This window comes from Danio rerio, chromosome 11, assembly GCF_049306965.1.
Source record: "Danio rerio strain Tuebingen ecotype United States chromosome 11, GRCz12tu, whole genome shotgun sequence".
NCBI classification, from domain to species: Eukaryota; Metazoa; Chordata; class Actinopteri; order Cypriniformes; family Danionidae; genus Danio; species Danio rerio.
The window spans coordinates 36,475,001-36,489,285 of record NC_133186.1 but is presented as its reverse complement, the minus strand read 5'-3'; the positions used below and the strand labels follow the sequence as shown (position 1 = coordinate 36,489,285).

The 14,285-nt window shown below is 33.8% G+C and overlaps 1 protein-coding gene across 12 annotated transcripts in view; it reads left to right on the top strand.

The window, feature by feature from the left end:
* The window catches only part of atp13a3 (ATPase 13A3), a 97,826-nt gene that overhangs the window by 14,894 nt on the left and 68,647 nt on the right, over positions 1-14,285 (top strand). For 3 of the 12 annotated variants that reach the window (XM_073916930.1, XM_073916928.1, XM_073916926.1), the window contains exon 1: positions 6,968-7,072. The exons of the other annotated variants lie outside the window; for them this stretch is intronic. The gene's annotated coding sequence lies outside the window, so the exon portion shown is untranslated. Of the gene's footprint in view, positions 1-6,967; positions 7,073-14,285 lie in introns of those variants that run through there. 12 annotated transcript variants of the gene reach the window in all.

Below are 14,285 nucleotides of genomic sequence, written 5' to 3'. Positions count from 1 at the left end.
TTTTTGACTTTTTGATGCCATCTTATGATTAAAAAATGCTCAGGTTAGTGTAGGGCTGGGTGATATGGGAAAAATATCATATCCCGGTGTTTTTAGGAGAAATGGCTGTGTCCGATATATGTCTGGTATTTCCCCATAAATGGTTACATGAGAATGAAAGCCTTTATTATAACTTTATTTAACATTTTTTGAGCAAAATATAATTTAAACACAGGGGTTTCCCTCCCTGTTTACAAATAAACAGCTGCACAACAAATACAAGTCTACACAAAATCTTTGAAAAATAAAACACAGTACAGGTTTTTCTCCTGCTTTAAAACTGTTGCACAACATTTCAAATTATAAAAAAAATCTTTAAGTAAATACAGTACAGGTTTTTCTCCTGCTTAACACCATGCACAGCACTCTTGTGCTGTTGTGCAAATAACAAAGTAAACAGATCCATAGGAAACAGCTACATTGTCAGAGCAAAAAAGGAACACACTTAAATAGTAACACAACAAAAAGTACTGTATGATAGATAAGAACCACATTGAATGTAAATATAAAACAGTTTTTTTTGTCACAATTACTGTTGTTATAAGTAATCCTGTATACCACTGTTGTGTGATTTATAAACAAGAATTAAATCAGCTGTATATATATTTTTTGGTTACACATTTACATGTTTGTATTGTGCACAATTATTGAACAGTGCACATATCGAAGATACATAAAGAGAAGTCTTTCACTCCATGTAAAAATCCCACACTTTTTTTTTCTTTTGTTTTGACTAAACTTGTTTTACTAAATATTAAACTAGGAGATGAAAACGAATAGACTGTAGATATGAGAAGTAACCAAATAGTTTCAGTGTACTGTGATGAAATGCTGGTTAAGCGTATAAAGGTAAACAGTCATTATAACAGAGCAGAACGCAGAGCTAAATGTGTTTTAACGTAAATGTAAAGAAAAGACCATCGTGTAATAAATACTCAACTTATAATCAGTGAATATGAGGTAGTTTCACTTTCGAAATGCGCTATAAATTCCTCCCATTTTAATTCTTTTGAACACATTGTCAATTTGATAAGGCTTCTACGTTCATTCTTGCTGTCAATTTCATAAGAAATATTTGATAACAGGTTTCTGATAAACAGTTGTGACAACTGCAGGCACTGTGTGACGTGCGTGCTCGTGGAGGGAGTCAGATTTTGATACAACACTGGCGCTGCATGTTCCTCCATGTCGCGTCAGTGATTGGTCGTTCTTGAACCATTTGTTCATTTGTATGACTCGGGGAGTGAATCATTCATTTGCGCATGCGCACATTTGTGCAAGTGGAGCTCGCGTGCTACCTTGGAGGGGTCTGTTTCGAGCAGAATGTGCACATGTGGCCTCAAACCATATCAATATGAATGATATTGGAGAATACTGAATCGCGTTGGGGATTCATATCGATATATTCCCACAACCCGATATACCGCCCAGCCCTAATACTCCATCAGCTGTTTTCCATTCTGTTAGCTTTGCGTTTTTTACCGCTTGACGCCATCTTGTGACTGAATAATGTGCAGGTTAGTGTATACTCTATCAGCTGTTTTCGGTTCTGTCAGCTTTGCGTTGTTAACTGTTTGACGGAATCTTGTGATTGAATTTTGTGCAGGTTAGTGTATACTCCATCAGCTGGTTTAGTTTTGGTCAGCTTTGCATTGCGCCATCGTGTCAGTTTTGTGCCATCGTGTGACTGAATAATGTGCAGGTTAGCGTATATTCCATTAGCTTTTTTCGTTTCTGCCAGCCTTGCGTTGTTAACTGTTTGGCGCCATCTTGTGACTGAATAATGTGCAGGTTAGTGTATACTCCATCAGCTGTTTTAGTTTCTGTCAACTCTACATTTTTGCCTGTTTGGCACCATCTTATGATCGAATAATGCTCAAGTTAGTGTTTTCTTCATCAGCTGTTTTTAGTTTTCAGCTTTGTTTTTGACTGTTTGGCACCGTCTTGTGACTTAATAATGTGCAGGTTAGTGTATACTCCATCAGCTGTTTTTGTTTCTGTCAGCTTTGTGTTTGTTTAAACAATTAATAACTATTATGGCTCAGAACAATGTTTTGTCTTATTTTTATGTTTTGTGGCGTGTATTGATGTAATAAACTTAATTTAAGTACATCCAAGATGGTTGTTGTGGCAGAATAAATCCCTTCAGTCTTATACAACCGTATCCGCTTAGTGTCAAGCTCTATTTTGCGATAACAACCTCCTAGACGTGCTTTAATGTCCCTAACTTAACACTTAAGCACAGTGTTTGATTATAATAATGTGTCAGCAAATTAATAAATGCTGTACAAGTATTGTTCATTTTTTTCATTCATTCATTCATTTTCTTGTCGGCTTAGTCCCTTTATTAATCCGGGGTCACCACAGCGGAATGAACCGCCAACTTATCCAGCAAGGGTTAACGCAGCGGATGCCCTTCCAGCCACAACCCATCTCTGGGAAACATCCACACACACATTCACACACACACTCGTACACTACGGACAATTTAGCCAACCCAATTCACCTGTACCGCATGTCTTTTGACTGTGAGGGAAACCGGAGCACCCGGAGGAAACCCACACGAACACAGGGAGTAGATGCGAACACCACACAGAAACGCCAACTGAGCCAAGGCTCGAACCAGCAACCTTCTTGCGACAGCTCTACCTACTGCGCCACTGCTTTGCCTGTTCATTTTTTCTTTGTTAGTAAATACATTAACGCGATGTCCTTTGTCCAAATTTAACTTAGACTTGGAAAACAACGGACGTAATTGGGATTTGGACAATCTTCAACACATGCTCTCTTGTGTTTATTAACAGAAGAAAGAAGCTCAAACATGTTTGTTGTTAAAAGATGGTTAGTAAATAATGACAGAATTTTTATTTTTGGGTGAATCGTCCATTTTTTGCACTACAATTCTTACATGGGTTGAACTACAACCTAGAAGTTTGTCTTTGTGGTTTTGTTCTCAAGTGCCGAAGAGCTTTGAGACGATGCCGATATTACTCTGAGAATATTTTATCAGACGTGCTCCAAAACAGCAGCGTATGACAGAAAGTCTGCCAGTGTTGAATCAGAGTCCACGTGTGAAATATGGTGACATGGTGCAAGTCTCTAGTGCAGCTTTCCCACTGTTTGCTCTCTGAATCCTCGACGGCAGAGGAATGAACCAGACCTTTTTAGTCTTTTTCTACATCGTTTACTTACAACAATCCCAGAAAACCCACTCGGTTCATGGGAGGCACAATGAAAGACAGAGGATGAAAATAGTAACAAATGTAGAATTTCAAACCAAGGCGTGAACCAAAAACAACAGATTGCAGTCAGGAGTGAGCTAAAAATATGAAGATTTATTTTATTTTGAGTCAGCATCCTGGCTTTTTTCATTGCAAGTCTTAATGTAAGATTCATGGGATTTACATTACATTTACATCACTCCAGTATGCCTTTGTGTACCCTTGTGTACCTTTTTTCTTTTTTATTCTGTTATCTGAATTCTTGTTCTTACATTTTTATTTAGCTTTTCATTCCATCATCTAATGCTCTTTCAATTCAGTGTTCCAATATTTTTTATATATGTTTGTATTTGTTTTTTTTTTTACTTATTTAAAGGTGCTGTCTGTACGTTTTTGACTCTAAAGCATAAAAATACCATATTATGTTTGCAGATATTTAGGAAACATGTTAAGTGAACATTTTAGTTTATTTGAAAAACAATGCTGAAGTCAGATTTTCTGCTTTGAAAGTGTGCATTACATGTTGGAACGCTGTCTTTGTTTTGGTTCTTTTTACCCACCCACTGCTACTTTAGGCAATTCTATTTTAGCACCCAGGGTTGCCCTGATGGAAAACCGCATATATCATTCATTCATTCCGAAAGGCTGTCAAAGCATGCGTCTGTGACTGAAATGCATTGTCCTGTGGACGGTAGCAGAGTCCGAAATGAGACGCAGATTCAGAGTTCCATATGAGGTTATTAATTGGCAAATAATAGAAATATTGCAAACGTAAACATTAGGTGAGCAGGTTACATTGTAACCGCGTGTCCTAACAACACGCTATGTGATGAGATTTCCTGTGATAAGCCAGTGGTTCTCAAAGTGGGGTCGGGACACCCCAAGGGGTCGTGGGACAATGAAAGGGGGTCGCCTAGTGATTTCCAAAAATCTATTTATTTTTATTAAACCATAAAAATTACCATATTTTATCCATAACCTAGAAAAATATAGTAATTTATAGTTACTATTTACTACTTTATAAAGTTACTATAGTAGCTAATAGTTACTAGTTCTATTCAATTGCGATCGCTGGGGTAATTACATTATATTAAAGACACAGCATAGCTTCAGATGCAGCAGATTGATATTATAACACACCTGGTATTATAATATCAATCTGCTGCATCTGAAGCTATGCTTTCTAGGCCATTTACAGCACTAACATACATAAAAAAAATCTATGAAGAATAGACTTTGGTCTATTGGTGTGTGTGCACCATTGCATGCAAAGTTTTTGTATTTATAACCACCTCAGAGGATATTGGGGGTTGCGAGCCACTGGCATTGTTATTTTGGGGGTCGCGAGCTGAAAAGTTTGAGAACCCCTGTGATAAGCAATTGGGCTGTTTGCACCAAATGAAACACAATAGAAATTTAAATACCATTCAGAAGTACAGAATATGCGCTCACAAAAACTACATTTATTTAAAATAATTAATACATATGAAACTTCTTTAACATTATTAAATGAATTGGGTAGGCTAAATTGTCCATAGTGTATGAGTGTGTGTGGATGTTTCCCAGAGATGGGTTGCGGCTGGAAGGGCATCCGCTGCATAAAAATGTGCTGCATAAGTTGGCGGTTCATTCCGCTTTGGAGACCCCAGATTAATAAAGGGACTAAGCCAACAAGAAAACTAACATTATTAAATGTAGATCCTGAATCACTGATATGTGTTGGTTTGACCTGAGATGATCGATGTCAGTTTTCTGTTGTTCAGCTGCAAGAAATAAAGCAGTGCCAATTCAAGGTGTTGGTTAGAACAAAAACTTGGTTCAATATGGGGAGTATTTCTTCTATCGTGTGCCATTTGCTTTTATCTAGAACACAAGCCTTTAGGCTCGATAGTCGGGCTCGCTCCTATTGGTCGCCAATATGACAATCTGCGCTTGCGTGTTTGATCCAGGAATGCAATACCTAGTTCAACCACTGGGTGTCAAACTTACATACTGCACCTTCAAAAGTATCTTTAATAACTTGCAACAATCTCAGAATTTTTTTAAATACATTTTGTTATCTTTTTCCATTAAGTAATACTTCATTTAATTCTTTAATTTTAATTTCTTATTTCCTTATCTGATAATTGTTATATTCTTGTACATTTTAAATTGCTTTTCATCCCATCATTTTTATGCTCTTTCCAGTCAATGTTCCAAATCCTTTACTTAATTTTTGTGTTAATTTTATATATTTAATTTTATTAATTCCAATAGCTGATTCGGTGAATGAACACTCTTATGAGTGAATACGTTTTTATATATATATATTTTATTTATTGTAATGTAATGTAAATAATGTAATGTAAAGGTATTTTATATAATATTAGTAATTTTATATTTTAGTTCATTCAGTAATACAGTGGTCTCGCAATAATCGCGGGAGTTATGTTCAAAAAATAACCCGCAATAGACGAAGTCGCAAAGTAGTCTGCTTTATTTTTTACAATTATTATAGATGTTTTAAGGCTGTAAAACCCCTCACTACACTCTTTATATACTTTTCTCAGACAGGCATTAATATTTTCACACTTTTCTCTCTTGTTTAAACATTCTCAAATTTCAAACCTTATAAATAAATCCAGTATTATAGAATGAAACCAAAGATCATTTAATAATTTATTCCATGGCGCTTTACAGCCTTGCAAATTCTACCTTCCTTTAACGTGTCCAGAAGTTTAACTTTTCGTGCGAGGATTAGCATCTTCTCCTGCTTTTAGGGTGCTACCACAGGTGCCTTTGACGATTCAAAATGTTTCATCGACACTGTGGCAATAAAAACTGGCAAACACATAGTACTACTAGCGATCGAAGATTTATGTAAATTTGGAAAGCTGAACGCATTCTGTGCTGAACCTGAGACAAGGCACGGATGAGATTGATTGACAATGGTCTACAGCTAATCAGGACACAGAACACAATGTGCTAGGCAGGACGCTGAGCACAATATGCTGTAGAAAAAAAACTTGTCAAATTACACAAAAAAAAATCTGCAAAAAGTGAACCGCGAAAGAGCGAGGGACCACTGTACTTTTTATTTAAAAAAAATATATTTTATTTATTTTATTTAATAAAAGTTGTTTTATATTTTTAGTCATTCACTAACACTTATTTAAATTTTAAGTATGTTTATATATTTTGTAATTAAGTTTTTATTTCATTAAAAAAAATCTATATTTTTATCTTAATTTTATATTCATATTCAAATGCTTATCAGCAAACTGCATTTTATTTTTTATATTATTTTATATATATATATATATATATATATATATATATATATATATATATATATATATATATATATATATTAAATAATTTTTTATTATATATATTTTAATTTTTATTTATTTTTATTTTCTACATTTCATTATATTTCTGAGTTGATAAAGGTTGTTTACTGGCCCTCAAATCAACCGGAAGACTCTTTTATGAAGGGTAATTCACTCTAGGTTGTAGTACTTTGAAACGATCAGCATTAAAAATGAAATCGTCATGTAATCTCTCAAAAGCCCACAGTGTTTTCCTTCCAAGGCGGCATTGACAATGAGAGCTGCTAATCCAAAACCATGTGGACAGACTCTGGTCCCCTTTTCTGTTTGATCTTTCTTTTTTGTTGGGTACACCTCTGTAGTTTTTTTCCTGTTCTCCAGTCTTCCTGAATGGGCAGTGCCATTATTTTCAGCTATAAAGTCAACTGTAGTGTAATAAAAAGACAGCCTTGCTTTAAAAAGGTCTTGGAATTAATGAGGAAAACTTGGATGTTTTTTCAGGTATGCTTGCATTTATTTATTCTAGCTTCAAGTTGAGACACTGCTGGCAATTTTGGAATGTAGAGTTTTGTTTTTTTTGTATATTTTTTTGCTTTCCATGAATTTCATTTGTAAAGAAACCTCTAACATGTATGCTTTTATGTGTTTTTGTATTGTGTCTGTAGAATTCAATTATGATACTTATTGTAAAGGCTGTTTTCTCAATATGAGTTTCTGCACTGAGCCATAAATCTCTGCTTTAGCAGCTCTTACATAAACCAAACTTTACTGCTGTATTCATATAAATGACCCTGGAGCATATAAGTCTTATGGTGCACCAGTATATTGTTGGCAATAAATAAAAAAAATGCATTGTATGGGTTAAAACAATTGATTTAAAAAAATCATACATTTGGATATTAAGTTAAGATGGTGTCCTGTGAAGATATTTTTCACATTTATTATGCTGTAAATACTCTAACTCAATTTTTGATTGGTAATGTGCATTGCTAGCTCTTCATTTGGACAACTTTAAATGTGATTTTTCTCAATATATAGATGTTTTCGAACATTCAGAATATAAATATTGAACTTAAAGTATCTCAGACAAATTTTGTGCTATTTTAACAATAGATACATCAATAGAAATCTTATTTATGCAGCGTTCAGATGATGTATAAAATATATCCATACAAATATAATGTAAAAACTATACAGTGAAATCTGAAATAACATAACATAATAGTTAAAATAATTAACATGATTATATTAATATTTCTTTGATCGTAAATGACTAGGCCCACACGGAATCTGCGCACAGAATTTTTTTTTTAGATTTTCAGCCAATCAAGTCCACACATTTATTTATTTGTGTATAAATGTGTGTAAATATTTATATTTAGTCAGTGTTTAAATTAATTTCACTAATATTATTGACCGATATGAAAAGGTTAATGTGATTTTACTTGCAATACAGTTTAAAAATAATAATTTTTGTCTTTTAGTGGATATATGGTAGATATATGTGAATCCAAAAAAATGGATTTAATGAATGAAATCTAATTGGATTTGCATTGTAAAAATTAAGTAAAAAAAAAAAAACACACACACACACACACACACACACACACACACACACACACACACACACACACACACACACACACACACACACACACATTATATATATATATATATATATATATATATATATATATATATATATATATTTGGCATATAAAGTTATGATGCTCCTGATGTAACTCATCACTGGGAATTTTAATTAAAATTTTAATATTTTTTTTTTTATTAATTTAATTTATTATTTTATTTCATTTAATTTTATGAGTCCTATAGATTGAAAAGGATTGCCAAAAAAGTTTGTCAGATGTTTTTGCTAAAAGTGTATGCAAATTAGCACATACCTCCATTTAATATAATTTCCTTGTTTTCAGATTTAAACATTACATTTACAAAAATTACATCCAAAAAAACTTTTCTTGTTCTTGCAATTCTTAATTTGACCCTTTTTGGAAGTATTTTCCCCCATATATTTATTCACCTGTAGTGTTTTGCCTCATATACAATGTGAAGGCCACTTTTTTTAATAGGGCAAGGCGATAAACTCGATATCGGTTTTTATTGACCAAACGCCATTGTTAATATCGATAATAAAAAATGTTTGATGTGAAGTTTCAGTGTGAAGCACTATAGTTTTATTAAATGTGGCTGTTGAGTGCTCTTCTTGGAAGCAATGCCAATAGCAATGCCAATAAGCTTAGTGTGTCAGTTTGTCATTTCCAATAGAGGAGGTGCGCACGTTATTTTCTAGGTACACCTAGTTGAAAAACATCTGAACCCTTTCCGAATGCCCTGATCGCTAGAACTAACCTGCCTTACACTTTCAATCGAATATACATATTTCAGTAATAATGGCAGACTAATTACCTCAGACAAACACAAAGCATGCGCTTGTCACTTCAGGTCAGAATTGCAACTCATGCGAAAATGAGTGCCGTATAGCAGCAGTGAGGAGATTGTAAATAAAATAGAATGTTGCCAGGGTGGCTTTTTGGTTCCTTTTCTTGTGCATCCCAGCCACTAGCTCCCCATCTGAAAGATTTTTAAGCAAAGGGGTAATAAAGTCATTTAACTTAACAATTTGTTATGTTGCAGTATGTATTTAAATAATGACGTTCTGTTCCTCTACTTGATAGCTCATATTTGATTATCATAATTTGTTTCATTGACAGAGTTTGAGGTTTACTGTATCATTATTATTGACATCTTACAGATGTTGATCTACCTTTACCATTGCGCACACTTTGTAACATTCTATTTAAATTTAAGAGTCTCTTTAACACTTATGTTTATTTTATCATGGAGAGATTTTGTTTAAATAGTTTTGTTTTTGACTAACTAGTTGACTTGGCAATGTTGGTAAATTAAAATGAGGTGGTTAAAATAAAAAAAAAATCCTAATATTGCCAAATGTATTGTTAAATGTTCAATAATTATCAATATCGAATCATATGAAACATAATACCGTGATTTAAAAATTTTTTTTTTTTGCAATTGCGCCCCTCAGCCATTTTAATAATTTATTTTTCTCGTTTGACCAAACCTGCATTCAAAACCCAGTGCACTTGTTGAATGTCTAACCATTACTGTCGGATGTTTTAAACCCTTCTGTGAGTATTTCTCATGGTCCAGAGCTTTGAAATATAAGCAGGTTGTCTTTTTTTTTTTCTTTCTCCACTTTGATCATACTTTCTTGACCTCAGTTATTGAGTGCAATTGGATTAGAGGATTTTTTTTCCACGCTGTCCTGGACTACAGTAGTATCACATCAGAAATGCATGAGAAAAGCACACATTTGTTGTTCTCTGAATCCTGAATGATGGCAAGAAATGTGTGTGTGTGTGTGAGTTCAAGAAGTGCTCGTCCAGCTGAGAGTCAGAAAAGCTGTGCGCTGTTGGTGTTTGACATTCAGATGGGTTTTAGAGGCTTTTATATTGAATATTAAAGTGATCGTTTAATGTTGGTCAAAAAGTAAATGGAGGATCTGAAGAAACATTCCTGAAGCAAAAATTTCAAGTATTTTCAGCCAAAATATCACTTACTGTGATTTTAATTGATATTTTGTACATGTTATGTTTAATGTAGACTCGCCAATCTTGTAAAATAGTTTTACCTGACTTTTTAAATCTTAATTTTCTAGGGCTGCACAACTAATCGAAAAAAGATCATGATCTCGATTCAACCCCCCTCCCCCCACACACTTTTCTACGATTCAGCCATTTATTTTAAAGGTCAGGAGAGAAGCGTAAAGATGAATGCACAAGTCTTCACATTGTTTTATATACGTTGCTCAGCAACATGGACACCTCCTAATTGAAAATAAAAGTGTCACATACTGTATTTACAAGGTATAATTCACCCATTTAATATAATATCTGTCTTGATGTAATGATGTACTCGTGGCAATGAAATCACATGTGAACTGACGCACTGTTTATTTACTACCAAGAGGATGCTCGCGCGCTCGTCACTGACGAGTATTTTAGTGAACAGAACCTGCAAAGGCTGTGAATAACAGGTAATAAATTAGTAAATAACGTTCAGTTTGTTGCACAGAGTGGTCGTTTGGGAGCCGCACTTGAAGTATGATTAGCACTTAAGCAGTGTTGGGAAAGCTACTAAAAAATTTATTGAGCTAAGCTGTTAGCTACTCTACTTAAAATGTAGCTTAACTACACTGAAAGCTACCCCTGGGAAATGTAGCAAGCTAAGCTAAAAGCTACATGGCAAAAGTAGCTTAGCTACATCTAAACTATTTTTACAATTTTTATTTTTAAATTGAATAAAACAAATTGGGGATTTTTTATGAATTTATTTTAACAGTCTTAAAAAAAAAACTACAACCCATTGAAAAGAAACCGTGCATAATAAATAAAAATAGTGTTAAAAATGACTTTTTTGTCTCATGTAAGTAACAATGTGCCGTGGTTAAGGTGTGCTTCAATCCGGTTACCACAGCAAGTATATTTCAAACCTGTGGGATGCACTTTTACATCTACAGGATCGTGAGAAAATCCTGATCTTGATTTTAAGAAAAAATATTTGTGATTTTCATTTTAATTGGAATTGTGCAGCCCTACTATTTCCAAATAAACACACTGGAAAACTTGCAGTTAAAGAGTATATCTTTACCATATTATAGATTTAAAATGTTATATTTTTAGGTTGATTTGGCAATGTTATTTTATTAATTTTGCTTATTAAATTTAATTAAGATTTAATTGTTACTGTCCTGTGTTGTTTACTGTGGTTATAATGGGAAATATTTATTTTTGATCAATGTTTTTACAATTTTAGACTTCAATCCCTTAAAAAAATAATATTTAGGTAGTCATTTTTATTAATAAAATTAATTAATTTTTATGTTTTTATAAAGCCTGTTTTGAATTATTATTGTTTGTCTTTGAGCTCAATATGTGGTTTTCATATTGCATTTTTCTTCATTATCCTCTTATCTTTTAGGATGCCAGGCAAAATCATTAAGTTCAGATTGCGGGATCTACTGTACACTTTTAATTAATATTGCCTTTTAGCAACCTCGCCTGTTTCATAAAGTCTAATAAGGGTTTATTGGGTTTATCTGAAAGCTTTATTGTTGTTCTCATATTTCCTCGCCTTTATCCTCACCTTCGTTTTATCTTTATGATCCAAGTCTAAATTATATAACATAATACACCTTTATTATGATACATTAACTCAGCGGTTAGTGCCATTCTTAAGCCCATCTAATAATTAAACCTTTCCCGCTTGTCAGCAAATATGCCATGTGACAAGTGACGGTGCTTTGTCATCATCGAAAATAAATTTTCTCTATAATTGTTTAAATGTGATTAAAAAAAGTAGAGTTAAAGATTTCTGAAGGGTTATGTAAGTTGTGTGAAACTTAAAAACGAAGCGGAGCATATGAAGTAGCCCTTCCTATTTTTAAAATAGTCAATATTTATTTAAAGTTCATTCATTCTGAATGTGTCAAAGATCAATCCCCCCTCAAAAAAATCGTAATGGAAAAAAATTTTGTGTTTTGGTGTGCGTAAAGTCGATTAGATGCATGGCTTATGACATAATAAAATTGTAGACCAACACAGAAATTCCTGCCCTTATTAGAGAAAAGAATATGTTCAGGGCACCATGGTGGCGCAGTGTGTAGCATGATTGTCTCATAGCAAGAAGGTCGCTGTTTCGAGCCCCGGCTGGGTCAGTTGGCATTTCTCTGTGAAGTTTGCATGTTTTCCCTGTGTTGGTGTGGGTTTCTTCTGGGTGCTCCGGGTTCGGGTGGTGAAATATGAAAAAAAGCTTATTTTTAAAATACAAATTTATTATATCATATATCAATAGTAAACAAAAATAGGAATCTGTGCAAGTTAAATTAAAAACTGTAGCCTATTGTCATTTATTAGTCATTAATAAACTAGCCAGATAATAAATAATAAACTGGCTTTTCTCAGTCGTAATTTTCAGCCAGAATTTATTTGAATAATAATAATAATAATAATAATAATAATAATAATAATAATAATAATAATAATAATAATAATGTAGAGCTTCACCATTTTTCTAGCATCTCTTGAAAAAAAAAACTGTACATTTTAATATAATTATGAATAACAACATAAGCCAAATTAGTATTTAAATTGATGTAAATACAGCCCACTTTTGGTGCTTCACACCTTTTTATGGGTCATTCTTTTCATTTCAAGAATAAGGTCCATAATTTAGAATAAAAGTTACTTGTAAAATGTTTTCTCTTTAAAAACAATACAGTAGGTCAGTAGTGAAAGATAACTTCTCTTATGTCAGATTGTGTGTTTTCTTGCACAGCTGGATGTTGGACTCATGAAAATAATTGTTTGCATTGAGCAAAACTGATTAGCTGAAGTCACGACAGCCGACAGAGGAGTCCGCTTAGTCCTAAAGTCTGTTTTGATGGGTTATTTTCACAATGTATGATTGTAGTCGAAATTGGACAAATGAACTTATGAATGGGACAAATTCTGGACCTTTGTCAGTGAGGGGTGGGTCTTCTGAACCACAAGAACCTCCCCGACTATGGCCCGCTCGAATGAAGATACATTTGACAACCCTAGTTTTTTAATATGGATTATGGTGGCATGATAAATTGCATGCATTTTTTTGCACACATTTGTCAGTAAAGCCGGTTCTGTAAATCTACAGAAAGTGTTTTCACACAGTAAACCGACATTTATTAAGGTTTCAGTACCAATTTCTCCTGAAGGTCACTTCGGACAACTCTTGTAGGAACAGATACTACAATAGAGTTCAATGGCTGTTTTTTTCTCCATCATTTGAGTAGTTCTTCCTTTGTGTTAAACATAAGAAAGAAACTCAAACAGGTTTCATTTTTGGGTGAACTATTCCTTTAAGGGTTTTAAGCAAAAGGGACCAAATGCAACGATAAACCAGAGCAACTTTGTAAGGACAGCTGAATACTTTTTGTGTACTTCTGAGTACTGCTGCTAAATACTTTTGTGAGCTATCATGTAGGCTGTCATTAGGTCGTTGCGTATTGTTAGCCGATGTTTTTACTCTTTGTGCCTGGCTGCTGAAAGGGCTTGTTTTGATGCACAGCATTGGTGTGAAAGTGGCTGTAAATGGAGCTGCCTGCAGAAAAGTGACTCAGCAGATGCTCCGAAAACTCTGAGAATCAGACGGCTGGAGAAAGATAGACATGTCGGACCAGCTTGTCTGACAGGACTTGTGAAATCTAGTTGTCTGTCTCTCACCTGAGGCATTCTGATTGTTGGTGTGTTTTTTTTTTTTTTTGTATACATTGGTATTGACAGTTGTCTCTTAAAAAAAAATTTAAATTAAGTCTTATGGTGGGGAAAAACGGCTACATGTGGCATAAGCAATATATCTTAGTTTGTCAAATGGCCCCTTTCCACTAAGTGGTTCAGTACCGGTCACCTTTATCAGGCTTGCATTTTCACTGCCAAAAGGGTACCAATTGTATTATATGCCATTAAATAATGCGGTTATATAAAATAAACAAATAAATGCAACATATATGAGCACATACAGCCCCATACCAGTCACCGATATGTTACCAATTACAGAAAAACTACACACAGCATACATTTAGTCCTTATTTGGGTTCAAAAACAACATGCATCATATAGCCTACCTCTCAGGTGCA